A 25,574-nucleotide genomic window follows, 5' to 3' on the forward strand; every position below is an offset into this window, starting at 1 on the left:
AGGGGATAACACATTGATGCAATTACCCTGATGCACACAATGTCACAGAGGACTACATGACAATAAAATGCATAACAAATCATTTTCCAAAGTTGAATAGGAAGGAAGTAGCGTAAGCAGTCACTTACCTAGAGAGAGAGAGCAAGAGAGAAATAAAAACAATAGATATAAGGGATAGATAAAGACAGGCAGGGGGTGGAAGGATCAGGACGTGATATGGTCGACACGGGTGTGAGAGGAAATGGTATAATCTGAAGCTCAAAGACAAGCAGTGACACAGGAAACAGGAAACAGAGGGAAAAGAACCACCTTGCAAGCTCTATAGATGAATACATATATTCATTCAAGTACATAGTCTTGAGTCACTATTTTCAAAGTCACTACTACTTGACGCTTCCTAGTTATTCATGGCAGGTTTGGGTCGATAGTTGGCTAGAAATCCTGCAATCCAGCTAGAGAGAAAGCAGACAGTCGTCCCATTCTATAGTTTTATTCAATGCCATTTTTAAATAATATGAATCTGTACATCTCTTCGCTGAAGCAGGTCTTTGACCATTCATTCGCAAAAGCAAACAAAAGTCCAAATAAAAACGCAATAAGTGCTTTGCCCCGAGGACCACGAGGGCCGTAAGAGATGTCACAGCGAGATATCAGTCAACAGAACAGTGTACGGATCACACACACCTTTCATTGCCCTTTCGTACGTAGCGTCTCCAGGTTGCACCATACAGCTGTGTAGCCGCCTGAACACAAAGCAAACTGCAGAGCCTTCGACCGTTCAGACCGTATCAAACATCTGAATAATAACATTCATATTTCACAACATTTCATAAGTAACACTATTCCATAACATTCCTCATAGAAGCAACACCACCACCGTTCAAAAATAGTACTTACAACTGTGACTGTCAGAAAAGGAGCCATGGACCACAGTATAGATGGATGTCATAAAATACATATCCCATGGGATTGGTCCAATACCAAAGCCATGTTTAGCTTACATTTAAATATGTCTCTGACCAATACAAGTGCCGTCATGCTGAGGGGGAGTATTGTCATTGCTTCTTTATTAAAATCAATTAGTTTACCAGCCTTCCTCCACTGTAGGGATCTGTGAGACCTCAGCTCACTCCCCTTATCAGTATAGCGTGATACTGGATTATACAGTACAGAATTATCAATACCGCCTCAATCCAGCAGAGGGCATCCCACCACTCAGACCACTAGCACAACAGTGCCTTCCCACCAGCAGCTATGTAAACATCTATATGTAAGAATGGAATGAAGTAGCCCATAGGCACTGATCCAAGGTCAGTTCCCAGTCTCTCCCTCCTAAGAAATAAGGTTAGAATAATAGGGTTGGGTAATCTGATCCTAGATCTGTGGTTAGGGCATTCTTTGTCTCTTATGTCTGAGCCACAGGCAGGGGTAGACCAGGGCCAGGCTCCGGGTTGGTAGGGGAGGACGGTATCCCTTTAGGCCCTTTATAGAGCAGCCCTCGGGTGACTCCAGTACTGTCCCCGTTCCCGTTCAGGTTCTTATAGGGGTTCCGGCGAGGGGGCGTGCGGAAACACAGAGAAGGGAACCGGAAACCCACCAGACAGCAACCGGGACACGAGATCATCTCCTCCTGCTCCAGAGAAGGACCAGAACCATTACCGGACCCGAACAGCGATGGAGAGCCCCCAATGGGCCTACCAGGAGGTGAGTGGTTCCGGTTGGTGCCCCGCCATCCCAGAGGCCGACTAATGACCACCGTGGTGCTGTTGTTGTCCATGTGGGGGGAGGGGAGGGGGGGCAGGCATAGAGGACCATTGAAGACGGGGGGAACATTGCCCCAGCCGTTGGTGAATGTGGTGGAGGGTTTGGAATAAGGTGGAAGAGTAGGGAAAGAAGAGAGTGGAGGGAGAGTGCCATCTAGAGTGTCAGGGGAGCTGGTGCAATCCATAGGTTCCACTTCCTGGTCAGTTTCCTCTTCCTCGCTCAGCTGGTCCAATGACAGCAGCTCTGGATCGAGAGGAACCCCTGAGTCATCGCCCGTGAGGCCCTCGCTGCTCTTCCTCCTCTCCACATCCTCCTCGTCTACGAACTCATTCGACTCAAAGGTAAATCTGTCTTTCACGATTCCCCGCTCCTCTCTCTCGTTCTCAACATTCCCCTCATCATTCTCAGTGTCTAGGTCAGTTGGCAATACCCCGTTTTTTCTGTGGTATTGTCTTTGGTGGTGGGGGGCAGGAGATCTGGTGGGGGGGTGCAAGGAAGGGATAAACAGCGTCTGTGGAGCCTTCCTCGGGGGGTACCCCCCTCTCTGTCTGAGGGCGAGAGGGTGGTACAGGGATCCGGGGGTTTGGGTAAGGTGAACGTTAAAGAGATGACAGACTTGCTGGGCGTGTCGAACAGTTTGATCTTGCCTCCTTTTAGGTCCTCTCGCAGGGAGAAGGGGTTGACACGGGTGGGAGGCGCCCGAGTGGGGAGCACAGCCGGAGGGAGCACGTCTGATTTGCTGCGGCAGAGGCGAGGGTCGCCGGGGAGACAGAGGAAGCGCCTCCGCAGTGGGCCGAGATCTAGAGACAGAGAGAGATTCAATAAGAATAATACACGGCTGGCAATCTGCTGAAACTAAGAAAAAAACATACAAATCCTGAGATTTGAGCCTGAGAAAAAAAACACACAACTCAGTTTGACAACAAGGCGTTCAACTGAAATGTGTCTTCCGCATTTAACCCAACCCTTCTGAATCAGAAAGGTGCAGGGGGGCTGCCTTAAAAATCGACATCATCAGTGCCCGGGGAGCAGTTGTGAGATAATGACCCCTGCCTGAATACACAATGCTGATAGATATAGAACCCCCCCCCCCCCACTGACTAAGACCCCCGGTGTTCTTTACCCCCCCCCCCCCCCACACACACACACACACACACACACACACACACCCTTTAGTGCAGCTTCGTCTTTCTGTGTCCTCTCGGTCTCTCTCCTCTGCAACTCCATTACAATCTCTGAGAATGATGGACGGCGCTTTGGATCCATCTGAGAGAGAGAGAGATGGACGGAGAGTTAGATGAGAGAAAGGGGGGGGGGGGGGAGTTCCTCAAAAGTCAACAGTACGCAGGAGAAGGAATAAGGGGAAACTATAGAAGGGGACAGATAGAGCGAGAAAAGGTAAAAGAGGATTTGTGTGTGTTACATTGCAGCAGGTGACAGCCAGGCTCAGGAAGGCAGGTGGACAGTCTCCCACCATGTGCTGGAATGTCTCGACGTCCAGGCCAAAGTCCTACAGACAGACAATCACACATCTCCCTGTGAAACAGAGCCTTAAGGAGACGCAAAGTCACTCATTTGCACAATAGAATAGAGACTTCAATGAAAGTCCTGCGACTTACTGCCCAAGAGGCTTTTATACTGCAGTTGCATACAATGGGCAGAAGAGGGAAAAGTTTTAACAAAGTCTACACCACACAATAATATTGGGGGAAATGATTGTGTGTGTGTGTGAGGTAGTGTGTGTGCGCATGCGCATGTTGAGTGTGATGAACACACCTCTGTGCGTGGGAGGAAGTCAGGGTCAGCCTGTATCCTAGCGATGACCTCACACAAGATGATGCCATACGCAAATACGTCCACCTTTTCGTTGTAGATCTCTCCTCGCAGCACTTCAGGTGCCATCCAGTAGGGGGAACCCACTACGGCCAAGGGCTGCTGGTCTGTCCCTTCACTGAGGACAGAGGAAGACAGGCATGAGGCGTGATGACAGGCGACGACGTTAAGGTTAGGATTGGGAGAGGGGAAGCTGATCCTAGACCTGTGTCATACCGAGGGGAAAGTTCCACCCGGAGTCATTAATACAGGCACGACAGCTCACACAGAGAACAGCAAGCGAGACAGACCGAAACCAACAAGACTGGAGCTAGCAGCTAGTATCATCATGCTCTAGTTCATTAACAACCATATGGGGTAAAACTAGTGTGTGTGTGTGTACACACACACACGGCAAAAACGGCAGACACCCTGCTGGCAGTCACTTCCTCTCTGCTATTTCCATCTCACTGTGAACCATGATTTTGCAGAAATAGATTTGGCCGGGGACCTCACGATACGATATCATCACGATACCTTGGTGCCGACACGATGTGTATTGCGTTTGTCACGATTCTATATGGATTGCGACTCGATAGTGCAATTCGATGTTCCAAACATATTTGCTCACCAGAGGTCTGCTTCGGAAAGACGAGAGAGCAGGAGAAAACACGTTTTGATCAGTCAGGGAAATGCATTTTGAACAAGTGCTGAAAACATTTTGTCTCACAATTTAAAAAAAGATGGAGAACAAGCTACAGGAATATCATCCCAAATTATTTTGCAAAATGTAACTATCAATCCCCCCCCCCATCATCATAGTTATGGGAGCTGAGAAAGAGTGAGGGAGCGATAGAGGAGAGAGGAGAGGAATGCAGACAGACATTCATAGCTCCCAGTGTAAACCATTTGGGGATGTGGAAGAGGGAGGGAGAGTCTCCGGTCGGGCGGTGTTAGAGGACGGGAGGGCGAGAGGTAGAGAATGAGACAGAAAGAGGAGAGAGAAAGAGAGTGTGCTGGAATAGTTTGACCTTATTTGGAAAGCTTTCCTGAACTCCATCTGTGTCTCTCGCCCGCTCTCTCGGAGGCAGAGCACACACACACACACACAATGTATAAAGGCAACACACAAAAAAATACTCTGACAAGTGTATGCATGTTAATAAACGCTGCAATAGAGGAAGTTCAGTCAACACACAGCAGACATTCACTGGTGCCAAATACTAACGTGTTCCACTGTCAAAATCAATTTACTCACACCTAAAAGCCTGCACGGTACACAAGAACTTGTTGGGGGGGTACCAAAACAAAGTGCCTGTACATTCGCAAAAACACAAGGTAAACACGGGGTTGACCAGAAGACAAACAGTGGGCAGAAACGGCACACAGTCTGTTTAACGCAACAGCTGCCTCCCGTCAGACACGAGATACAGACCCATTTACCACGGTAAAGAGGCCAGCAGGGTAAGAGTGTTTGAGCCAAGCTCAGTTTCGTGTTTTAGCCCTAATAGCTCAGGTTCGGATTGAGGGAGCGTAAACTGCTCCTGGATCTGAAGCTAATATGAGCTATAGCTACCAGGACATTAACTCCTGTCATCAAGGAGAAGCAGAGAGGTTTAAAAACACACGCGCTCTGGCAATCTGTGTTCAACGCAGGCTGAAGCGATTAATAAAATAGGAGGCGGAAATGTCAGCGTCATTAACAAACTGGGGTTGGGTGTGAACGAACGCCGCTTGAAACATTCCTTCGCCCCTCAGGGCTTACTCACCCAGTCCGATACAGCGGGTAAAGCGCAACTTCTTCAGGTGAAAGAGTCTCGCATTCTTTCAAAAATCGGACTGTGCTTTAGTGGGATTAATGGCCCTCCCTGATCTAACGTCAATGTGTTTTTTTCTGTACACATAATGGTTAGGATTGGGGAAGAGGAAACTGATCCTAACGGTAGAGCTGTGTCTACAATACTCCTGATGGAAACACTAGCGCTTACATTAACATAAAATACTGTCTGAGCGAAAGAGAGATGGATGGATAGAGAGAGCAAAAGAGGGAGCGAGCGAGAGCAGGCGAGCGCTAACAAGCTATTGAAATGGAGCGAGCGAGAAAGGTAGAGCGAGAGGAAGCAGCCATTCAAGTGCGTTATCCAAAATCAGTGCATGCTGATAAATGGATGATTTATGAAGCCAACCAACCTGTACTCTGGTATTTTCTCTGCCAGGCCTAAGTCCCCCACCACAGCCGTACACTGGCCACTCTCCCAACGCACCAGGCAGTTCTGCAGGACAGACAACCAGGAAGACAAGAGGTCAGGGTCCGTATTCACAAAGCGTCTCCGAATAGGATGATGTGGGATCGGGTCCCTCCTATCCAAAGCATTTGATTCATTATGATCCAGAAAGCTAAAATGATCCCAGATCAGCACTCCTACTCTGATGATTTATGAATATGGACCCTAGTAAATCCATGTATTCTAATAGTTAACTGTGTACTTCAGTAGGCACAACTGTGTTTTATGGAGTGTGTATGTATGTGTGGCTCGCTGCATGCCTAACGATGAGACCGCTTATTGGGAGGAGGTCAGAGACCTGGCAGTGTGATGCCAGGACAACAACCTCTCCCTCAATATGAGCAAGACAAACGAGCTGATCGCGGACTACAGGAAAAGGCGGGCCGAACAGTCCCCCATTCACATTGACGGGGCTGTAGTGGAGCGAGTCAAGAGTTTCGAGTTCCTTAGTGCCCACATCACCAACGAAATACACCGAGATAGTAGTGAAGTGGGCACGACAACACCTTTCCCCCCCCTCAGGAGACTGAAAAGATTTGGCATGGGTCCCCCAGATCCTCAAAAAGTTCTACAGCTTTACCATCGAGAGCATCCTGACTGGTTTCATCACCACCTGGTATGGCAAATGCTCGGTATCTGATCTTAAGGCGCTACAGAGGGTAGTGCATATGGCCCAGTACATCACTGGGGCCAAGCTTCCTGCCATCCAATTGTCAAAGACTCCAGTCACCCAAGTCCGACTGTTCTCTCTGCTACCGCACGGCAAGCGGTACCGGCGCGCCAAGCCTTGGACCAAAAGCCTCCTTAACAGCTTCTACCCCCAAACCATAAGACTGCTGAACAATTAATCAAATGGCCACCCGGACCATTTACATAGACACCCCCTCCATTTGTTTTTACACTGCTGCTATACGCCGTCTATTATCTGTGCATAGTTACTTTAACCCTACCTACATGTACAAATGACCGACTAACCTGTACCTCCGCACACTGACTCTGTACCGGTGCCCCCTGTATATAGCCTTGTTATTGTTATTTTATTGTGTTACTTTTTACTTTGGTTTATTTAGTAAATATTTTCTTAACTCTTCTTGAACTGCACTGTTGGTTAGGGCTTGTAAGTAGGCAGTGCTTGTAAGTGCTTCCTACCTTGGAGGTGAGGTCTCTATGGAAGATGCCTTTGGTGTGGAGGTACTGCAGGCCCCGAGCGATGTCTAGAGACAGGCCCATCCTGACTGACCACGACAGGTACCGGTCACTGTCCAGCAGCTGCTCCAGGTTACCCCCGTTGATGTACTGGAAGTAACCATGACAAACACACTCAGCCAAGTGTCAATCAAATGACAGGTTCCCTTAATCTTTATTTATACAGGTTATTCTCAATTGGAGATCAAATCTATTTTGGAAGAGAGATACAGGTCGCTGTATGGTAGCCATGACAATGGCACCAGTCAATCAAATGATTGCCTCAACTTCAGATTTTCCTCAGCCTAACCATAACGACCATTCAGAAGTGAACCGTCAGTGTTAAAGTATACTGAACAAAAATATAAACAGAACATGTAAAGTGTTGGTCCATTGTTTCATGAGCTGAAATAAAAGATCTCAGAAATCTTCCATACTCACAAAAAGCTTATTTCACTCAAATGTGGTGCACAAATTTGTTTACATCCATGTTAGTGAGCATTTCTCCTTTGCCAAGATAATCATCCACATGACAGAAGAAGCTGATTAAACAGCATGGTTATTACACAGGTGCACCTTGTGCTGGGGACAATAAAAGGCCTCTCTAAAATGTGCAGTTTTGTCACAACACAAATCCACAGATGTCTCAAGTTGAGGGAGTGTGCAATTGGCATGCTGGCTGCAGGAATGTCCACCAGAGCAGTTGCCAGAGAATGTTATGTTCTTTTCTCTACCATAAGCCGCCTCCAAAGTCATTTTAGAGAATTTGGCAGTACGTCCAACGGGCTTCACACCCGCAGATCAAGTGTAACCACGCCAGCCTAGAACCTCCACATCCAGCTTTTTCACATGCGAGATCGTCTGAGACCAGCCTCCTGGACAGCTGACAAAACTGTGGAGTATTTCTGTCTGCAATAAAGCCATTTGGGGAGGAAAAAATATAATTCTGATTGGCTGGGCCTGACTTCCTTATATGAACTATAACTAAATAAAATAGTTGCATTCATATTTTTTAATAGTATAGTTAAATTTGTCCAGTGTTCTCTAGATCCTAGTCAGTCAGTCTACCAGAGTTTAAAGAGACATCTTACCTCTGTCAATGCATGGAGTTGTCCCTCATTAACACACACCCCTACAAACCTGAGACAGGAGAGAGGAAGACAATTAGAAAACAATAGCTAGGATAGATTTGGCAATTTAAAAACTCAATTCAACCAAAATGTGGATAATGCATTTACATTGAGGATGACAAAAAAAGTTTGTAAACACATTTCCATTGTGGTCCTCTTAAATAAATGGTTAAAAGCGTATACATACTAAGCCTCTATGCTACACAGTTGATCTAGCCTAAAGAGTCATACTTTGGTTACACAGATAATGCCTAACAAATCAAAAAAAGGACCACATTGCCATAGTCTAGAGTCCTCAAACTCAACTCTAGACCTCAAATCCAGTTCCACTAAATGTTTTCATTGTTCCCCTCTAAATCAGGACCTGATGTACACCTGGGACACCAGGTGTGTGCAATTAATTATCAGGTAAAACAGAAAACCAGCAGGCTCCGGACTTTGTAGGGGAAGAATTGAGTACCCCTGGTTTAGAGCACTACATGCAGACGTGAAGAAGAAAAAAACATGCTTTGAGTTGCTATGGTAGTTTGTTCCACTCAACAGCGCCGGTATAGAGAAAGGTCTTACCAGACACTCTTCAATTTCAAAAACAGGTAATATGAGCCTCATGACAAGTTTCACCATGCGTTATAACTACATGGTTCAAATGTGTATACTGAGGATTTGCCCTGTTGACCAAAGCTTTCATATGGAAAGCAAGTGTGTGTTTTAATACAAGTCCGAAGATGGACAGACCGGAGTATGTTGGGGTGAGACAGGCGGTTCATCAGTTGGACCTCCCTCAGCATGTTGGCTCGGTTACTGGCCATGGTGTTCATCTTCAGCGCCATCACCTGGCCACTGATACGGTGCTGCACCTACACAGAGACAGGGGGCATCACTAGGGTCAGACCTCAGACAGAAGATATGACACACAGTTAAATTCGATACACCATTGGACACCGGGCAGCAGAGACTGTACTTACGAGAACAGAAAATGTGGACTCGTCAATTGGATCTTTGGTTCCCAGTTCTAGTATGCATTTCCACCCAACTGTTCTAGTGGCTTGGCCTGTGTTCTAGAGTCAGGACTATATGGCTCTACTCTGGCCAAGCTGTTGGTGAGTGTCTGGTGGTCACCATGGAGATGTGTTGTCTTATCCCCTATATGTGAGTTCTGAGAGGCTTTGACTTCTGCCCGTCTAACTAATAAACCATATAGACAACCACTAAGTACTCTAACAGTCCACAAAAACAATCCACTTAGTACTGTGAATGTTACTGTCGTGTTTGTCCGTGTGTGCGTTACATTTGGTAGTGCGAGTGCCTGAGTGAAAGAGAGCGCGAGCAAGACGGCGAGTGTTCCTAGAGACTAAGGGGGTTTGCATGCTTCCCAGCAGAAACAGTTTGTGCATATTGTGATTTGGTACATTTTTGTTCGCTTTTAGTCTTCAGTAAGGATTTTTTCGGTTGTTCGGGCACATTTTCTTGAGGCAAACCTAAAATCGGTAGCCGACGTCTACGCCCCTTCGTCGGGGATTGGTCAACAGTAGGGATTCTTCAATGAAGTGTATTCTGACCACAGCGTCTCAAAATGGACAAACCATACTATTGACACTTTTCCTCCAGCGAAGGTCTTTTAAGGGAGGATGCGAGCACACTCGTTCGGTTCACTTAGCAAAGTTCAGCGTGCTGACGCCTTTACCCACACGTGTGTCGCCAGTGTTTCATGTTAATGTCAACTCTAGTGTCATTGTGTTTCCATCAGGAGTGTGACCCTTAAGACTTTTGGCAAGCAGAATCAACAGCATCTGCATCATTCAAGAATGTTGCTTTGTGAGGTGTTAAAGTTCAGTTAGCCGTGATCTAAATGCCAGCTGAAAAGTACCCAGGGCCTTGCTTTGGCCCCAAGTGACAGCAGACCCGCCAGAGCCATGGCCCCGTGAGACACGGGTACCGGGGCCGCGTAGATGGAAACAGAAATCGCTGAGCCTTTTGGGTAAATCACAAGAGGTAAATCACAAGTGAAAATGCTGCAAGAGTATGGTGACATCGTCAACGTGACAGTGGCCTGGATAGGAGCTGGCCAGCTGACCAGAGAAACAAAAACGCACGTCAGGCCTCTTAATTCAAGGCTGCAGTACTACCACACTCACAGTATGCAGTCAACGGTCGCAGTCAAGCGGATCACTTTTGTCAAAGACGTTGACCATCGTTGGCCACTCGCGCCTTTCAAAGTGTGTTGCATTACGGGGATAAAAAAAAGTGTCTGACTTGCGACTAATGCCAAATGCATGAACTTGACAAAAATCATGTGATCCAAGGTCATGCAGTTTTTAATGACGTTGCCTTCAAGTCGCTGCGGGTGCTTCTCACTAACTGTATTGTGGGAGGCACCATTTGTCAACAAATTAGGGTGTTTTTGTTTGACCAACACAAACCATGGCCAAAGACTTGACTGAAACGGGAACAAACTTTGAAGCGATTCTGAAACTACAGGGGATACAAATTAAAGGGATGATACCTCTAACCAATTAATTACTGTACAAACGCTACGCTTTCAGTTTGAGTGTGTGATATCGGGGTATAGAGCAGTTTATTTGACACTAATACGGAAGAAAATCCTAAAAACAACGGCAGCCATGTTGATCGGGGCCTTGCTGTTGGAAAACCACCAGAGCGTCCGGCTGTCAGAGATGCACCCCCCCGACTTCACTCGGCGACTTTAGGTTTACTGAACACAACCAAATCTGGATTTGGTCCAGCCGCTGCAGTCTATCCCTCAGGCAGACCGAGACAGATAAAAAGAGAGGAGTGAAAGGACTAGAGAGACTGAAGAACACACTTTCTCCCTCCCACACACAATTTCACTCCTACTCTGCTGGCTTGTACGCACTTACAGTAAGAGCTATGCATTGTACAATGAAGATTAGCTCTATAGTTTATTCCCCCCCCCCATCTGATTTATAACATTTCTACAGGGTTTAACCACATCAGTAGATTTACAGGCCTGTAGAACAGGACAGTGGCTCCCACACAAAGATGCGCACACACACACACACACAAATAGGCACACACACACACCATAATGCAGACATGAGCCAAATGCTGAACCAGCAGAACTGAACTGTATTAGGTAAGGCTGTACGGTCTCTCTGGGCTATCCGTCTCATCTCATCCTCATGCAGAATTTCAGCTCAAATAAACAAGTGCTCAGTAAATCATGGTTATAGGAATGTGTCCAGAGGCCACAAGCTAAAAAAGGAGTACCATGGCAACGTGGTGTGAGAGTCTACCTCAGGTGTGTGCGTGCGCGCACATCAGAGCTCCATAATCACAGGTAAACAGTGAGCATGTGTGATATCAGCATTCCAGTGACAGGAACACGGAGACGCCCAATAAATCTGACTCAGACACACTTGCATGCGAAGTGCTGGTATTTCACAGATTAAAAGGTCAGGGGCATCAGTGGACATGTGCAGGGCTGTCTGTCATTGGCTGACGAGAGCGTCTGAGTTATGGTGACCTCTAGTCACCATGGAGAGAAACAGAGACCAAGAGAGAAAAATGTGTGGCTGAACAGACAGCATTTAGAAATGACCTACATGCATACGCTCTCTTTGGTTCTGTTTTGACTGCAAGCTTTATTTTCTTGGTGACTTGGAGATGTTTTATTTTCACTAGGCAAGTCAGTTAAGAACTCATTCTTATTTACAATGACTGCCTACCCTGGCCAAACCCTAACGACGCTGGGCCAAATTGTGCGCCTCCCAATCACACGGCCGATTGTGATACAGCCTGGAATCGAACCAGGGTCTGTAATGACGCCCCTTGCACTGAGAAGCAGTGCCATAGACTGCTTCGCTCCTCGGGAGCCCAGGGGATACATGTGGGGCAGCTAGCGAAGAACAGGTCCATCATAACAGGCAGGGAGGTCTTGACTGACTTCCTGTGGAGCCTCCAAATAGAACATGATCCAGTGTCTAGACTCTCTAGACCGGGACATGATACACAGACACACTCCTTACCTACCGGGGGAAACCACTGTGTGTTACACAACATCAGCACTGAGCGTCGCACGCATGCAAATTGTGTACACACGCAAAATTTTTTTACACCCGACAGACAACTCCTGTCTCTAATGCTATGACAGCCCTGCACCTCTCTCGCTCTGTGTCTGTGGTAGGCCTTACAGGAACAAGTAAGAGCATGCAGCTCTAGGACATCAAAAGAACCTCCCCCCCCCCCCACTTTTCTGCTTCATTGTAAAAAAAATAATAATAATCCTACTGCTCTTCCACCCTTCCCCACCTCCCTCTGGGTTTACTACCAGTCCCGGTCCCCCGACACAGTCACACCTCTGGACCACATCGTAAGCTAAAGCATTTCGCAATGGAAAACAAAAACAACCATTTCTTGTTGGCCAAGTCCAGGTAGTCACGCCCCCCCGTTTTGGAGCCAAATTAACACATCCCTGGCCTGTTTACATACCTACTGTACTGCTGAGGGAGGGGCCAGAGAGCTGAGGGAGGGGCGTAGCGGGTATAACAAGCTCTTCACACACTACATAACATGTGGGGACACGGGGCTTGTAAACACACACACACAGGAAAATGTCAAGAACGGCCAAGTATTCTGATCAAAAATAAAACAACCATTTCATGGATTTTACCAAGTTAGTTCATAAGGAAATCAGTCAATTCCAATAAATTGATTACACAGGAGTGATGGTTGCTGATAATGGACCTCTGTACACCTATGTAGACATTCCCAAAAAATCTTCCGTTTCCAGCTACAGGGTCATTTACAACATTAACAATGTCTACACTATTTCTGATCAATTTGAAGTTGTTAAAATGGACAAAAAAAAGTTTTCAAAAACAAGGACTTTTTAAAATTTATTAAGAGACCCCAACGTTTTGAACGGTAGTGTATGTGCTTCATGCATTTAAACCACACCATGTACGTTGTAATGGGAATTTTAATGTTTGTGCTTTTCTGATAAATCATTTGTGTTCAATGTATGTGCTGTTCTATAAACCAATTTCTGTGTTGATGCAAGTGGTTGACTGAACAAATCCTCACTATCAGTAGCTGCAATTTGGCAGTATGCCCAGACCTTGTTTTGAGAACGAAAGATATCGCAGTTTCAAGGTCTCAGCTAAGAGAGACGAGGCCTCGTGAGGTATTGGACTGTCACATGTTATGAACCAGTATTGGTCGGTCACATGAATGAAAGAAAACTAATGATTAATTAATTAATGCTAAATCATGCAAATATAACTTTTCTGTGTATAGCCGTATTTAAGACAACTGCCGGGACTGCCCCAGCAGAGCTCCTGATTGACATGTGTACTACAGTGTCTTGAGTTGGTTGGAACCTCTCCAGCACGCTGATAATATACAATGATCAACTTCGAGTGACCCTGTGTAAGAATTTCCACGACAATGTGTTACATGCATTTCAATACCAAGTATGTTCGCCTCTCCAGAGTCCATAGGGAGTTGCAACCATGGAACAAGACCAACTAGATATGAAATCTGGGCAAGAAAGGGGTAAAAGCACAACAACAAAGTGTTTAAATAACAATTATGTGCACGTGTATATAGTCTATTACGACATGTGAGCTCATGTGGAAAGAAAAAGGGAATACACACAGACAGCCCCAGACAGACAGCCCCAGACAGACAGCCCCAGACAGACAGCCCCAGACAGACAGCCCCAGACAGACAGCCCTTGATTGACAGGAGAGCAAGTCCTGACTGGAAAGGAAAGGTAGGAGGCGAGGGACAATGAAGCATGGAAAGTGCTGTGTTAGCCAAGCCCCTGAATGGGAGCTTCAAGTCAAAACTGGTAGTGTCAGCCCATACCACCCCTCCTCCACCAGTCTCCTCCTTTCCTAACCCCACCACCTCCCAGTCTTCTCCACCTCCCCCCTTCCTTCTAAATCGCAGATCCTCAGCCAATAAACACAGACTTACTGACTTTTAATGCTCACTTACTGTAACAGATCACAAACACGAGTGACAGTCGAGGATGGATCGGTGTGGGTGTGTGTGTGCCATGCATGCCTGTGTGTGCGCATGCGCAAAAGTCAGTTCACGTAGTAGATCCTCAGTATTGTTGTTGCGCTTTTCCAAAAGGGTAGACTTTCCAGAACATGTCTATTCTCCTCTGACAAACTTCGGTTCAGCTGGGACAACAGGACTCTAGAGGGGAGCATTGCCCATCAGCGCTTAATCCAGGCTGTCAATCACACACACTTGCTCACAAACACACACACTAATCTCCTCTGTGCAAATGCAGCAGTGATTTTAACCAGACTGACTGACCTAGTATCATCATTCTCCTCCTGCATAGAAAGAACGTGTGAGGTGAGAGGGACAGGAGAGAAAGACTCAGCAAGAAGCTACAAAAACATCACAGAAACTACCACTCAGCAGGCTTTCAAAGAGACTGATGCAATATAATAAATAGGCCAATTTATTGATAAGAATGAATTAGAACACAATCATGTTGCAGATCAATCTGTGGTGGTAAACAAAAAGCAGAGTTCAATTTTTTAAATACACTACATGACCAAAGGTATGTGGACACCTGCTTGTCAAATATCTCATCCCAAAATCACCTAGATGTTGGAAAGTTGCGGGGACTTGCGTCCATTTCAGCCACAAGGCATTAGTGAGGTTGGGCACGGATGTTGGACAATTAAGGCCTGGCTCGCAGTCGGCGTTCCAATTCATCCCAAAGGTGTTTGATGGGGTTGAGGTCAGGGTTCTGTGGAGGCCAGTGAAGTTCTTCCACACCGATCTTGACAAAACATTTCTGTATGGACCTCCCTTTGCACACAGGTGCATTGTCAGGCTGAAACAGGAAAAGGGCCTTCCCCAAACTGTTGCCACAAAGTTGGAAGCACAGAATCATCTAGAAAGCCATTGTATGCTGTTCCCGTCACTGGAACCAAGGGGCCTAGCCCGAACCTTGAAACACAGCCCCATACCGTTATTCCTCCTCCACCAAACTTTACAGTTGGCACTAAGCATTGTGGCAGGAGTGTTCACCTGGCATCCGCCAAACCCAGATTAGTCCGTTGGACTGCCAGGTGGTGAAGAGTGATTCATCAGTGCGTTTCCACTGCTCCAGAGTCCAATGGAGGCGAGCTTTACAACACGTTTGATGCTGCTCGGCCATGATGCTCCCGATGAACAGTTTGGAACTCGGTAGTGAGTGTTGCAACCAGAGGACATTATTGTGCGATACGCACTTCAGCACTCGGCGGTCTCGTTCTGTGAGCTTGTGTGGCTTACCACTTCACAGCTAAGCCGTTGTTGCTCAGACATTTCCACTCTACAATAACAGCACTTAGTTGACCGAGGCAGCTCTAGCAGGGCAGAAATTTGACGAACTGACATGTTGGCATCCTATGACGGTGCCACATTGAAAGTCACTGAGCTCTTCAGTAAAGCCATTCTACTGCCAATGTTGGTCTATGGAGATTGAAATAGGTGTGGAAATAGCCGAATCCACCCATTTGAAAGGGTGTCCAAATACTTTTGTATACAGTGTATCTCATTGACATTTGAAGCATTTAGCTATGGAAAATGTCTGCATGTCGTTCTAGCAAAAGCCAGCGAAGTGTGAAACACACCGACACGCACACACCACTGTTATGTGAATGTTGTTGACAGCAGTGTGTGGCTCTCGCCGTCACCGTTTCCACCTGGTGTCAAAAGCAGCTGGCAGCAGCTTGGTACTGACACAGACTAGTTATGCCTACAGTGCCTTGCGAAAGTATTTTGCCCCCTTGAACTTTGCGACCTTTTGCCACATTTCAGGCTTCAAACATAAAGATATAAAACTGTATTTTTTTGTGAAGAATCAACAACAAGTGGGACACAATCATGAAGTGGAACGACATTTATTGGATATTTCAAACTTTTTTAACAAATCAAAAACTGAAAAATTGGGCGTGCAAAATTATTCAGCCCCTTTACTTTCAGTGCAGCAAACTCTCTCCAGACGTTCAGTGAGGATCTCTGAATGATCCAATGTTGACCTAAATGACTAATGATGATAAACACAATCCACCTGTGTGTAATCAAGTCTCCGTATAAATGCACCTGCACTGTGATAGTCTCAGAGGTCCGTTAAAAGCGCAGAGAGCATCATGAAGAACAAGGAACACACCAGGCAGGTCCGAGATACTGTTGTGAAGAAGTTTATAGCCGGATTTGGTACAAAAAGATTTCCCAAGCTTTAAACATCCCAAGGAGCACTGTGCAAGCGATAATATTGAAATGGAAGGAGTATCAGGCCACTGCAAATCTACCAAGACCTGGCCGTCCCTCTAAACTTTCAGCTCATACAAGGAGAAGACTGATCAGAGATGCAGCCAAGAGGCCCATGATCACTCTGGATGAACTGCAGAGATCTACAGCTGAGGTGGGAGACTGTCCATAGGACAACAATCAGTCGTATATTGCACAAATCTGGCCTTTATGGAAGAGTGGCAAGAAGAAAGCCATTTCTTAAAGATATCCATAAAAAGTGTAGTTTAAAGTTTGCCACAAGCCACCTGGGAGACACACCAAACATGTGGAAGAAGGTCTCTCGATGTGCAAAACCGATAGAGACATACCCCAAGCGACTTACAGCTGTAATTGCAGCAAAAGGTGGCGCTACAAAGTATTAACTTAAGGGGGCTGAATAATTTTGCACTCCCAATTTCAGTTTTTGATTTGTTAAAAAAGTTTGAAATATCCAATAAATGTCGTTCCACTTCATGATTGTGTCCCACTTGTTGATTCTTCACAAAAAAATAGTTTTATATCTTTATGTTTGAAGCCTGAAATGTGGCAAAAGGTCGCAAAGTTCAAGGGGGCCGAATACTTTCGCAAGGCACTGTATTATTCGCCAACTGTCCTTATTACACCCCACATACACAGCTTTCGGATTTTACATTTGTCATGTGTATATTTTCCTATGACTAGAAAATCATTAACCAGTATTGAGTGCCTTGGTTTTTCTGTTTGTCTCGGAGTTACTCTTTCATTTTCGTTTGGTTTATTTCATTTTTGATCGCCGTATGAAGTATGCACTGGGAACTGCATGCTGTCATCTTCCAATCTCCTGGGGTGTATTCACTAGGAACCAAATGCAAGAAAACAGGATGAAACGGAGAGGGAACCATCTGAATTTGCCCAATAGAAACTCTTCGGTTGCAAAACATTTTGCTACAGTTTGCACTAATGAATACACGCCCCCCGCTGACTGCGTGTGCCCTAAAGGTGTTCGCATGCTTCTCATCGGAAACAGTTTGTGCATATATTATGACAACATTGTGATGTTTTTGTTAGCCGAATTTCAGTAGCCGAAGTCTACACCCCTTTGTCGGTCATTGGTCAACAGTAGAGACTATTCAATTAAGTGTTGATCATTAAATGATAGATGTAAAATTGGCCAACTAAGATCTCCTCGGCACAAACGTCAAAATTAAAATGACATTTCTTGAGTCATCTTAGAATTAATCTGACTAGTTTGAGAAATATTTGCTACGGTGACAGCGTTTTTTTCTCGTTCACGTGAAGGCCTTTTAGGGGAGTATGCGAGCACACTCGTTAGGTTCACCTCAGTGAGTTTGGCTAGGCGCCAGCCGAACAGACGCATGTGGAAGCCTTTAGTGTCAATTAGTGCTCGTCATTAGGGTGATGACTCATTGACTGACTGACTTTTCGCCACATGACTCAGAACTAGCTCCATCAGTCACAGGTCTGATGTCTGATGTCGCCCGGGAGGAGATGGCTGCAGTTTTACGGGCTCCTAACCAATTTTGCTATTGTGTATGTCAGTCTGCTGTGCTTTATCTTGGCCAGGTCGCAGTTGTAAATGAGAACTTGTTCTCAACTAGCCTACCTGGTTAAATAAAGGTGAAATTAAAAAAAGAATTTCCCAAAAATTCCAGCCACCCTAGTCAGACTGTTCCCTCTGCTACCGCACACCAAACGGTACCGAAGCAGCAAGTCTAGGTCCAAAATCTTCAGCTTCTACTCCCATGTCATAAGACTCCTGAACAGTTAACCCCCACACATGGACACACTACTGGTACCCCCTGTATATAGCCTCATTACTGTTATTTTATTTTTGCTCTTATTTAAAAAAATGTTTCATTGTTTACTTCAGTTTACTTAGTAAATACTTAGTTTTCTTAAAACTGCGTTGCTGGTTAAGGGCTTGTAAGCTAGCATTTCACTGTAATGGCTACACCTGCTCAGCGCATGCGACAAATACATTTCAAATTGATCTGATTCCACTAATGACAAACTCCAACCCCAGCATTACCTCAACCATAGGAAGTTTGAGGACGACGGGCTGGTGTTAATGGCTGGAACGGAATCAGTGGAACGGTATCAAATACATTCGCTCTGTTTCAGCCATTATTATGAGCCGTCCTCTCAGCAGCCTCCACTGATCAACGCAACACGACAACAACCCTCACTTTAAATGGCTCCATACATGTGCATATTCCCTCCTCCTACCTATATGTATGATCCTCTCTAGGGGCCTCCTGAGTGGAGCAGCGGTCTAAGGGCACTGCATCACTACAGACCCGGGTTCGGTCCCAGGCTGTGTCACAGCTGGCCGTGACCGGGAGACTTCTTGTGGCGGGCCGGGTGCCTGCAAGCTGACGTCAGTCTCCAGGTGTACGGTGTTTCCGCCGACACACTGGTGCGTCTGACTTCCGGGTTAAGTGAGCAGTGTGTCAAGAAGCAGTGCGGCTCGGCGAGGTCTGGTTTCAGAGGATGCGTGGCTCTCGACCGTCGCCTCTCCCGAGTCCGTAGGAGAGTTGCAGCGATGGGACAAGACTGTAACTACCAATTGGATATCATGAAATTGAGGAGAAAAATGGGGTAAAAGTGCCAAAACATTTATTCCTACCATCCCTTCCTCTTTCTATCTCCATTCTTTCATCCTTGAGAAGGACAGTTTTGACACCTGCGCCTTCCCATAGAATTAGAATAACTAGAACGGAACATTGTAATTCTAGTTCTGTTTCAGTTAGATTTGAAGAGGGGAAAAACAGCATTCCTGCCTGCCTCTACAGGAAGTAACACTTACAGTACTGCAGGCAGGTCTAGGGAGCGCGCTCTCGCAGTTCTTTGAAAATTATTAAAGAAAAAAGATACAAAGCAGCACCTGAATGATTTGTCTTGACACGCGCACCCCTCCTTGTCTTGCACAATGGCCGTGCGGAGGTGTACATGTCTGCCTGCCTGACTGCCATGAGGAAAGCATTAATTGAGCTGGAGAGTGTGAGAGAGAGAGCAAGAGTGTGACATTAGAGATGGCAGGATGCCAAGTGTCTTGGTGGAGCTCCATTTGTATTTAATTATTAAGAGTCAATGCTTCAGAGTGTGTGTGTGTGTGTGTGAGGGACTGAGAGAAAAAAACAACTCCTGGTCTCCTTATAACACAGCATCTCTGTGGTCTAAAGCAGATGTCAAAGGGCAGAGCGGAGATGAGATAGTTTATGGAATGTGCGCACACAGTTGCGAGGTAAAGCTGGGCTATATGGACAAAAACATACATTGCGATAAATTGCCAGATAACGATAAATAGAACGATATATTTATAACATTAATGTTCACCAGTTGTTTTTTTTGTTATTATCCTTGAACTACTACTAGTAGTTTAGTTTTTGTAGCCATCAATTGTCCTATTAACACATCACCCATATTAGCAAACTTAATTTATGTCAAACTTGACATTTCTCTAATATAGGCCACATATCGTAAGGGATGATGTCAGCAAAATGCCTGCGATGAGAGATCTGTATGGTCGGTGTCGATCATTGTCCGTTTATCTTCGCAGATTTATTGCGGGGCTCATTTCTGCCTCCATTATGGTCATGTCATCTGAACTTAACAGCTAGATCGGAACGCGTATTTGTAATCACTGCAGTAATACATTTGCGTTTATACGCAGTTTATCAAAGGGCAGATAACGCAAATCAAGAGAGACATCTTTACATCCTGCACCTACAACAGACCAAATCATTTGCATGCCAACTGCACATCCAAAGGGCACTGTGTGACAGTTGTGTTACTCCGCTCCTATTATAAAGAGAGGTCAAGGAAAACCCCCTGGCCCAATGTTATGAACATTTTTTTTGAACAAAGACGTTTTTGTTGTCACATACACTGGATGAGTGCAGTGAAATGTGTTTCACAGAGTCAGCCATAGTAGTACAGTGCCCCTGGAGAAAATTAGAGGGAAGTGCCTTGCGCAAAGGGCACATTGGCAGATTTTTCACCATGTCGCCTCGGGAATTCGAACTGTCAAAACTTTCGGTTATTGGCCCAGCGCTCTAACCGATAGGCTACCTGAACATTATGAGGCTCGGTGAAACAGGAGAGGAATCAGGAATAAGGTTAGTCCATAGCTGTGTCCCAAATAGCACTCTGTTCCCTACGTAGTGCACTAATCTGGTCAAAAGTAGTGCACTGTGTAGAGAAAAGGGTGCCATTTGGGATGCACCCCAGGCTGAACCCCGTTGACTTCCTCTCATGTTGTTTAGACAGAGTAAGGTTACCATCTACCTCTGCATGTGCAGTAGACCTACCATCCAGGAACAGTTATAATTTTCACACCAACACACTTCGTTCCCTTCCCTGTAATGTGGGCTATGGGCTTGGGGTCAATTCCATTTCAATCCAAATGTTCCTAATTGAAAAGCATGGAAGAGAAAAGGAAATTCAGTGTTTCACCGTCACTGGGTTCTGGTGGGGGTCGATGTGGTGCTGTGGTCACTAGTGGCAAAATAATCTTCCTATTATGATCCATCATCATCAGCAGCAGCACTGTGTATGTGCAAGCCTACCTTACCTAACACCTTGAATGTTAGAGTATTTAGGAGAGCTTGTTTTCTACATGCCATTAATTTCAGAAAGAGATTTTGTGGAAAGTGTCCTTCCAAAGAGGCCCATATACTGAAGCCTCCTTCGCACACACAATCCCACAAGAGTATAGGCCAATAGAGTATAGTAAAGGCCAACTAATGACTTGCCTACAAAAACACCTGGTGTCAGGTAACATCAATGGTCATTCATGTTTCATGGTTGGTGTTAGTGATGACCTCACCAGGGATGCTCAGATGTCCTAAAGCTATCCTATCCCACAGTGTTAAGCACTAAGCCTAGACTTCCTTAAACAAGTCAATAGGCCAAGTCGAACGACTTTGGACCAATATTCAAAGCATTTCAGAATAAAGGTTTTGAATAATAAATAAGAATATGAGTCTAGGATTTGGGACCTTTCTGTCTAGGATTATAGCTAATCATATCCATTATGCTTAATAAGTGAAAGATGATCATAGATCAGCTCTCCTTTTTTATTTTATTTAACTAGGCAAGTCAGTTAAGAACAAATTCTTATTTTCAATGGTGGCCTAGGAACAGTGGGTTAACTGCCTTGTTCAGGGGCAGAACGACAGATTTTTATTTGTCAGCTCTGGGATTCGATCAAGTCCAATGCTCGAACCATTAGGCTACCTGCCGCCCCACCCCTACTTTGAGACACTGACAGGACTGAATACAGGACAGGCCCTGATCTTCAAACTCTTACATGTAATTTATCGTACCTTGAACACTTCTGAGAAGAAGCCCGAGCCAATCTTCTCACAGATGAAGTCATCTATACGGGCCAGGCTTGACACGGCGCTGCGTAGAGCCCGGTAGGACGAGGGCCTGATCCGGTTCGGCCCGTGGACGAGTGGCTCCGCCGCCTCCTGGTCCCGGTCCATCTCGACCCGCTCCATCTCAGTTATCCCAGGATGCGGAGGGGGGCGGGACATAGACGCAGTTCAAAATCCAACACCGTTTACATTTCCCATGTCCTCCGCATGAGCGAGAGAGAGGATCCGGTAAAACGGAGGAGCTTCCCACGGGATACTGAGTATCAGAACGAGGGAGAAACACAGATTAATTCACCATCAAAGCACCCTCGATCTCTGAAGCTAACAGAAAACGGCTGTCTGTCTTCAAGTCTGTGTATTTCTTCTTTTAGAAACTAAAGCCGACACAACTTCCATCATTCCTGCCACATCCGACATAGCTTGTGCTCCGTGTTTGATTCCGTCATGCTGTAAAGATATAGGCAGGCTTATCCACCCCCTTCTCTCTCTCCCTCAGTCAAATTCAGTTTCCTCCGGTCTGCTTATGCAGTGGAAAGGGCACCCATTTTCTACCAATCGAAACCTCAGTTTCTTGTGCGCATAGCCGCAGGAAGATGTTTGGGGAGGGGAACAAAATAAATTCCTGCTACAGACGGCTATAGAGTACCACAGCAGGAGTCATAATACCCATAAAATCTAGCGTTCTAACAAGGAAATGGTTCCAATTGTTTTCCCACCATTTTTCCTATAGGGGATTTTAGAAACACTTAAAGGGCTGTGTTTTGTGTAGGCTTACCACAGCGTGACGTTTTGATAACTGTCAATCTCTCTAGGACAAGGTGACTTCAATATATTCACCTGTATTTACCCCCCCAAAATGAAACGCTAATTAGCTGCTAATGTGGCTTTTCTAAAGAACTACAAATGCCATGATCTGGATGAAACTGATGAATCGAGGCAAAGTGAATAATCTCTGGATTAACTAGCTAATGTTAGCTAAATGTAGTATTTAATAAATTGGCACAACACCTATTAGCAAAAGAGTCAGCTAGAGATGACGTGCAGGAGCTTGCAGGGATTTGTAGTCTTGCATGATGTCTATTTTGACACTAATTAGCATTTTCAAAACATGAGTAAATAGAGTCAACTTTATTGATAAGTCACCTTGTCCTAGAGAGATTTACATGGTTATCAAAGCGTCACGCCAGGTTAAGCCTACACGAAACAGTCCTTATTTTAAGTGTTTCTCATATCCCCTTTTGGAAAAACGATTGGAACCATTTCCCTGTTAGACCGCTAGGTTTTATATGCATTAAGACACGTCCACTGTGGGGCTCTATATGGGCAGTGCACTACTTTTGTGAAAAATACCATCTACAAAATGTAATAATAATTGCCTGCACTACAGAGGGCTATATCCGTCTGCTAATACAGGAAAGGGCCCAGAGCACTACTTGTGGAAATAAATTATATATATAATGATTTTCAGGGGGTGCTACAGCACCCCTATTTCCCGCGGCTATGCCTGTGCGTATTGTTTAATGACCCTGGTCTCTGCTTCCCCCTGACAGAAGGAAGCCACTTGGCTATAAAATAGAAAAGAGGCCGTTTACCGTGGTTCGCCGCTGTTAATTGTGTAGCCTACTTATCTGTGGCTGGTCTGTCCTGATACAGGTCATGAAAGCAGCGCGATATCGCCGCTTCATTGTAGAACAGAATTTGCACACACAGAGCTACTATATAGCCTAACCTGATCCAATCACATAGCAGTAGCCTTTTCAAAGGGATCTTTATTGATCATTCAATAGAACAGGACTACCAGGCTGCATAAACAAACAGGCAAATGCGCAGGTTGAAAACAACCGGTGGACGGACGAAGAGAGCTTCTTTGGGCACGTTTGATTCTTTCCGTAGACAGAAAGCGAGAGAGTAGCGGATTCGTGACAGACTTTATTCGACCACTGTCAGCTTGACTGCAGGTCATCAATTATAAATGCAGACCTGGGCTTCGTTTTTGGATTCGTCTGTCACTACGCTCCCACACAACTAAATATGCACAAAAATATAGCCTGCCTACACTATTTCAAAGTGGAAAATAATGGCACAAAAACGCTATAGGGCGGATTCATGCATGCATAACTGTACTAAAACATTGATACGACTTACATGCCCTCGATCAAATCTACAGGTAGCCTAGCCAACGGTGTCCTCTGCCTCTCGCGCCCTGACCCGACCGTGGTATTGGATTACCGTGCCTTTTATTTCTCTAATTAATCAGCCTTGTCGACCGTCCCGCTCCTGCACGGTCCCCCGTTTCAAGTCCTGTTGCCTCTGTTTTGTCATGGGTCTGCTCTGCAGTGCACTGAGAAAACAGTGCGACTTTTAGTGTCGCTTCTTATTGGCGAAAAAGCTGTTGGGCGGGTCCACGCGTCATCGCGGTCATCACCTTCAAAAACTTCACCTGCGGCTGCTTTCAAACTAACAACAATTGTCACCTATCTCAGAAACTCAAGGTAAACAGACATAGCACGCATCGTTTACCTGCAGTACCCTAAGTGCAACTCGACATAGCCTCACCAGACACCTATTTGTACATTTTCCTCAGTTGACTGTCAACATTAGAGACTGGTATCATAGACTAAACGTAACATAGTAAATGTAGATCTGGGATACTGAAATTACTATGACACAGTGCATTCGGAATGTATTCATACCCCTGGACATTTTCCACATTTAGTTACTTTACAGCCTTATTCTAAAATAGATACAATATTTTTTTCCCGCTTATCAATCTACACAAAATACCCTATAATGACAAAGCAAAAACAGGTTTTTAGACAAAACAGAAATAAGTATTTAGGCCCTTTGCTATGAGATTGAAAATAAATTGAGCTCAGGTGCATCCTGTTTCCATTGATATCATTGAGCTGTTTCTACAACTTGATTCAAGTCAACCTGTGGTAAATTCAATTGATTGGACATGATTTGCAAAGGCACACACCTGTCTAACTAAGCCACGAGGTCGAAGAAATTGTCCGTAGAGCCCTGAGCCAGGATTGTGTCAAGGCACAGATCTGGGGAAGGATACCAAAACATTTCTGCAGCATTTAAGGTCCCCAAGAACACAGTAGCCTCCATCATTCTTAAATGGAAGAGAGCTGGCTGCCCGGCCAAACTAAGCAATCGGAGGAGAAGGGCCTTGGTCAGGGAGGTGACCAAGAACCTGATGGTCACTCTGACAGAGCTCCAGAGATATGGAGATGGGAGAACCTTCCAGAAGGACAACCATCTTTGCAGCACTCCACCAGTCAGGCCTTAATGGGGGAGTGGCCAGACGGAAGCCACTCCTCAGTAAAAGGCGAATGACAGCCTGCTTGGAGTTTGCCAAAAGGCACCTAAAGGACTCTCAGACCATGAGAAACAAGATGCTCTGGTCTGATGAAACCAAGATTGAAGTCTTTGGCCTGAAGGCCAAGCGTCACATCTGGAGGAAACCTGGCACCATCCCTTCGGTGAACCATGGTGGTGGCAGCATCATGCTGTCGGGATGTTTTTCAGTGGCAGAGACTTGGAGACTTTGTCATTATGGGGTACTGTGTGTAGATTGATAAGGGGAAAAATCGATTGAATCTATTTTAGAATAAGGCTGTAACAGAATGTGGAAAAGACAAAGGGGTCTGAATATATTTAGAGTGCACTGTATGTCACGTTTGGTATGGTTACATAAGACAGAATGTTACTTAAGACAA

At 45.5% G+C, this 25,574-nt stretch overlaps 1 pseudogene; it reads right to left on the reverse strand.

The window, feature by feature from the left end:
- Positions 1–1,050: 1,050 nt before the first annotated feature.
- LOC135516213 (dual specificity testis-specific protein kinase 2-like) lies at positions 1,051–24,177 on the reverse strand (annotated as a pseudogene).
- Between the last annotated feature and the right edge of the window lie 1,397 nt (positions 24,178–25,574).

The sequence above is a fragment of the Oncorhynchus masou genome, chromosome 27 (genome assembly GCF_036934945.1).
Source record: "Oncorhynchus masou masou isolate Uvic2021 chromosome 27, UVic_Omas_1.1, whole genome shotgun sequence".
Classification (NCBI taxonomy): Eukaryota; Metazoa; Chordata; class Actinopteri; order Salmoniformes; family Salmonidae; genus Oncorhynchus; species Oncorhynchus masou.